Consider the following 6,255-nt stretch of genomic DNA (forward strand, 5'->3'; position numbering starts at 1 on the left):
TATAGGATGGCTTCTAGTGATTATTTTAAATATTAATTAATATGCCGCTGGTTTTTTGTTTGTTTGTTTTTTAACAATCACTAACAACTGACAGACCACAGTACGTCAGGCTGAAGGACATCATGTCTGACACTGTGGTCAGCAGCACAGGAGCACCACCGGGAACTGTGCTGTCCCCTCTTCTCTTCACCCTGTACACCTCTGACTTCTGCTACATCTCTGAATTATGCCATATTCAGAAGTTTGCAGACGACACAGCCATCATAGGGTGTATCTGGGATAATCAGGAAGAGGAGTACAGAAGTCTGTTGAGGAACTTCGTCACATGGAGTCACACAAACCACCTGCAACTCAACACCTCAAAGACCAAGGAACTGGTTGTGGACTTCGGGAGGTCCAGAGAAGGTCCACTGCCGGTTCAGATAGAGGGGGAGGAGGTGGAGGTGGTCAACAAGTACAAGTACCTCGGGCTGTGGGTGGACAACAAACTGCACTGGTCATGCAACACAGAGCACCTGTATAAAAAAGCCCAAAGCTGCCTGTACTTCCTCAGGAGGCTGAGGTCTTTTAACATCTGCAGGAAGCTCCTGAGGATGTTTTACCAGTCAGTGGTTGCTGGAGTACTTTTCTATGCTGTGGTGTGCTGGGGGAGCAGCACAGCAAAGAAGGACTCATCCAGGCTGGAGAAACTGATCAGGAAGGCTAGCTCTGTGGTCGGCATGAAGCTGAACACTCTGGTGACAGTGGCAGAGAAAAGGACACTAAAAAAACTGCTGGGCATCCTCTGCACACGGCCATAAACAACCAGAGGAGTCTGTTCAGTGACAGGTTGCTTTTCCCAAAGACAAGAACCAACAGACTTAAAATCTCCTTTGTCCCACACGCCATCAGACTGTTTAACTCCTCTCTGGAGGGGAGAGGGAGGGGAAACAGGAGGACAAAGGAGGGGGGAACAAGTGCCTCTTCACTTCACTGTGCAATACGTTTTGTTAATAGTCAACGGTGCAATAGACTTCAATACTTGAAATGTGCAATTCCCTTGTATTCTTATTTCTATTTATTCTATTTATCCCTTTTATATATTTTATTTATATATGTCTCTGTATTGATATATGTGTATGTATATAATATTCTGCTTACGTTCTGTAACTTCTGTCGGTGCTGTGCAATTGGAAACCGAATTTCCCAGAGGAACCCACCCGAGGGATTAATAAAGTTTTATCTTATCTTATCTTATCTTATCTTATCTTATCTTATATATACTCAGAATACTGCATTCCATGTTGAAAGGGTCCATCATTCCTGTAACAGTTGGTGAAATGTTAGTATTTGACCACTAGGCGGAGCTCTTGTAATGATAATGTAACTAACTCATTTTATTTTGTATGTTTTATTTTTGTGTTGAGCATGTTAACATTTTCCTTTTTTGCCTACCGGATTGGTGTACAGTTAATTTGATACATGGAAAATAGCCGGTTAATTTTGTAAATATAAGGTAAGGGCAGAGGTCACTTCCTGTTTTGGAAAAAAGTCAGAGAAGCTGCGCATGGTGACGGTCTAGCCGTGTAAAAGTCAAGCTAAGAAAGAAGAAATAAGCCCTAAGTTCCAGTTACACCGGTTTGTCTACTTGCAGGCCAAAGTGGTATGTTTGTTTATATTTTGTGAATTTTATATTGTAATATGTTTTAATGCTGAAATATAATTTTCTTGTACATTTGTATTCACCAGTTCTACGGTGTACCTGTACGTCAAGAGAAGCACAGTAAACATCAGTGAAGAAGAACTCTCGTGTCTCTCGTGTATGTGTACAAGCCGGCATAGTAGAACACTCCACTGCTCCGGAGAAGGCAACGAGATGGTTGGACCGAAGCTACTAGCAAGAGACGCTACTAGCAAGAGAAGCTACTAGCAAGAGAAGTATCACATGCTCCAGCAAATGCATTGAATACGTAAAGAAGCAAGCTAACAAGTGAAAGATAGTCAAGCAAGCACAAAAGTCCGTGTCTTGGAAGTAACAAAGCACTTGTAAATTGTTATCAAGCCTCAGTTCCATTTGAAATTCAAAGTGACCTTTCATATTAAGGAGCAGCTAAAATCAAGATTTATCAAGTAAATGTTAAAGTCAAGTGAAAATACTATTAAGACAACATGGCAGATGAAAATGAAGATGCAATACAGCCCACTGAAGAAGAAAGTGCTGATGATAATTTTCAAAATGATGAAAGTAAAGAGCAGACAAATGGAGAAGAAACTCCACAGTGCTCAGTATTTACTGAAGGCACACAGTCAGAAAGCTTACGCAGAAGCCAGCGCACACGCACTCTCACTGAAAAGGGACAATTCTTACAAGAAGCCAAGTTAAATGACTTGACAAACAATTTTGAGCGAGTTTACAAGAAGTGGAAATACCACATAAACTTATTTAAAAGAATGGTGAAGAGTAAAGACATTGAGTTAATACCTGAAGCTGTAAGTGTTATAGACACTAGTATGACTGACATCTGTAACATTCATGATGAGATCAGAAAAATACAAAGTCCTGATATTGAAATGCGCAGAAGATGTGATGTGTGCATGGCTATCAGTGAAACTGCCAGAGCAAAGGCTCGGTGCCTTTTAGAAGAAGATGGTGATCCAAATAGTATACCCTGGCCTGATTCAGAGTCCGTGTATGACAGCAGTTCATCCAGCGCTTCTTCAAGGATCACATATAAGTCAAGGTCTATCTCTGGGATGTCAAAGCAATCATCTCTGGTCACACTACAACAAAGACAAGAAGCTGCAGCTGATGTAGCAGCTACAGAAGAAGTCATTAAAATAATGAAAACACAGCATCAGTGTGAGGAAGAAATCAGAGAACTTGAAGTTGAGGATGCAAGGAAAAGAGCTCAATTTCTAACTGAGAGCACCTCAATAAAGACAAGGTTAGATGAAAAGAGAAAGGAAGTGGAACTTTTGAGAGAATTGCAAAAGCGTAATGCAGCACAAGCAAGACTGAAAGTGTATGCTGAAAGTGTGAATAGTGAGGATGAAGACAAATCTCCTGTTCATTCCCAAGTAAGACAAGATAGTTCCTTCCCGCAACCAAGCTTTCCAAATGTGAACTCAAAACCATTCATCCCCTCTCAAGTTAGAGCTCCGCAACAAACTGCACCTCTCCAAGCCTCTGTCCCTCAAACAGCAATTCGTAGTGCAAATGAAACGCCCTCCACTGATCTTGTAAGGATGCTCGCTGAAGCTATCACTGCAAACAGAATCCCAATCCCAGAGCCTCCAGTCTTCACAGGTGATCCACTGCAGTATAATGACTGGAAGTTGTCTTTTCAAACATTAGTTGACCGCAAGAATCTGCCAATTCAAGAAAAGCTATTCTTCCTGAGAAAGTATGTTGGAGGTTCAGCGAAGAAGGCTATTGAAGGACATTTTCTGGTTGGAACAGACACCGCTTATCATGCTGCCTGGGAGATACTCAACGACAGGTTTGGAGATCCCTTTGTGATAGGCAAATCATATCGTGACAAGATTCAGTCATGGCCAAAAATTAACAACAAAGACACTAAAGATCTACGTGAGTTTGCAGATTTTCTAAGCAGTGTTGAGTCAGCCATACCTTATGTTCAAGGTTTACAAGTTTTGCATGACTGCGTGGAAAATCAGAGGATAGCTGCAAAGCTGCCTGATTGGCTAAGTGCACGGTGGAACAGAACGGTGACAGAGTTTCAAGATGAACACAGAATGTTCCCAGATTTTAGTCATTTTGTCAAATTCCTGAATAAAGAAGCAAGAATTGCATGTAATCCTATCACTTCTCTGCCTGCAATAAAGCCAACTGAACAAGACAAGCATGCATTCAAAGACAAGCCCAAAAGAAACTACATGCTGAATGCTAAGTCACTTAGTACAAGCTCTAGTGAAAGGACAAATGTCACATGTCTCTTTTGTAAGAAACCTGGTCACACGCTTCAGAAATGTCGCAAGATAATGGACAAGTCAGTTGAAGAGAGAGTAAAGTTTGTGCAGTCTGAAAAACTGTGCTTTGGTTGCCTCAAGACTGGTCATAACTCTAAGAACTGCACTTCCAGAAGTGTGTGTGACAAATGCCAAAAGCCTCACCCAACTTGTCTACATCAAGACAGAGAGAAAAGAGACAAGGAACAAAGAAAGAATAGCCAACAACAATTTAAGGCTAACCAGGAAACAGAGGTTTCTGAAGTACAAGAGCAAGTATCTAACCAAGTTACATCCAACAGAGTTGTGCAACAAAAGTCAAAAGGTTGTACTTCCTCAGTTGTCCCAGTTTATGTATCCACTGTGGATGAACCAGAGAATGAAAAGTTGGTGTATGCTTTGCTCGATACTCAAAGTGACACCACTTTCATCTTGAAAGACACAGCTCAGTCGCTCAACGCCATGTTAGAGCCAGTTAAACTCAAGATTTCCACTATAACGTCCAAAACAAAAGTTGTTTCAAGCAGCAAGTTAAAGGACTTACAAGTAAGAGGCATTTACTCTGAAACGAGAATCAAACTACCAACAAGCTATACCAGAGACTACATTCCTGCTAACAGATCACATATTCCCACAAACAAAACAGCAGAGAACTGGTCACATTTGAAACATTTATCAAAGGAGATGGCTCCCAAGCTTGATTGTGAAGTTGGACTACTGATCGGATATAACTGTCCTCAAGCATTGCTCCCTCTAGCGGTGGTCAGTGGTGATCGAGACCAGCCATTTGCACAGAAATCTCTGCTTGGCTGGAGCATCATTGGCTACAGTGACTCTGAAGGTGATTGTGAAGATGAAATAGGAGTAAGCCATCGTGTTATTGTTAGACAAGTCTTGCCAGCTGTAGGACCAGCTCACAAGCTCAAAACGGAAGTTCACTTTGTAAGCAGAAACAAAGTCAAAGAAATACTTACTCCAGCCGAGATACTTAATGTGCTAGAGATGGACTTTGTTGAAAAAAGTGTTGAAGAAGAGTCAATGTCACAAGAAGATCTACTGTTTCTAGCCAAAGTAAAAGAAGGCATAAAACAAAGGCAAGATGGCCACTTTGAAATGCCACTACCCTTCAGACAAGAAAGACCTGACTTGCCAAACAACAAACTTTGTGCAGAACACAGACTGAAGTGTTTAGAAAGGCGTCTCAGAAAAGACGAGCGCTACTACAAGGACTACGTGACTTTCATGCAAGACATCATAAAGAGAGGTGACGCAGAGAAAGTGCCAGAGGCTGAGCTAAATAATCAACCAGCATGGTACATTCCTCACCATGGCGTCTACCATCCGCAGAAGCCAAATAAGATCCGCGTCGTCTTTGATTGCTCTGCAAGGTTCCAGAATACATCGCTCAACGAGCATCTCCTGTCAGGACCTGACCTCACAAATACTCTTGTTGGAGTTCTGTGTCGTTTCAGGAAAGGACGTGTAGCTGTCATGTGTGACGTGGAGCGCATGTTTCACCAGTTTCATGTTGCCCCAAAAGATCAAGATTACCTCCGATTCCTATGGTGGGAGGATGGTAACATGGAAAAGTCCACATCAGTGTTTCGCATGAGAGTCCACTTGTTTGGTGCAGCATCTTCACCAGGATGCGCAAACTTTGGATTCAAGCATGTCGCTGCGCAAGGTGAAAATAAGTTCAGTGAAGCCACGGTGAAGTTCATGCAACGCAACTTCTACGTGGACGACGGTTTGGTGAGTGTGGATTCAGTGCAAGAAGCTATTCAACTTGTAAAGGAAGCTAGAGAACTGTGTGCCACGGGTAAGCTGCACCTGCACAAGTTCATTAGCAACAGCAAGGAAGTGATTGCTGCTATCCCAAAGGAAGAATGTGTAGCAGGAGCAACTGATCTGGATCTGGCACTAGGAGAGCCAAAGATAGAAAGAGCTTTAGGGGTCCAATGGTGTGTAAGCTCAGACACCTTTCAATTCAGGGTGATTGTAAAGAATAACCCCTTCACTAGAAGAGGAGTGCTCTCGACAGTGGCCTCAATATTCGACCCACTTGGATTCGTCGCTCCGTTCATTTTAGTTGGTAAGAAACTCCTCCAAAGAATGTGTCAGGAAAAGCTGGACTGGGACGAGCCGCTTCCAGAAGATCTCAAGCCTCAATGGGAAGCTTGGCTCAGAGACCTCCAGAATCTGTCCTCCATAAAGATATCACGTTGTTATGTCCCATCAACATCTGACCAAGTGAAGCAGTATGAGTTACACAGCTTTTCTGATGCCAGTGTAACCGGTTATGGTGTG

Source organism: Rhamphochromis longiceps, linkage group LG6, assembly GCF_057381845.1.
Source record: "Rhamphochromis longiceps isolate RC_006_pf linkage group LG6, R_longiceps_female_GT1.1, whole genome shotgun sequence".
In the NCBI taxonomy this organism is placed as follows: Eukaryota; Metazoa; Chordata; class Actinopteri; order Cichliformes; family Cichlidae; genus Rhamphochromis; species Rhamphochromis longiceps.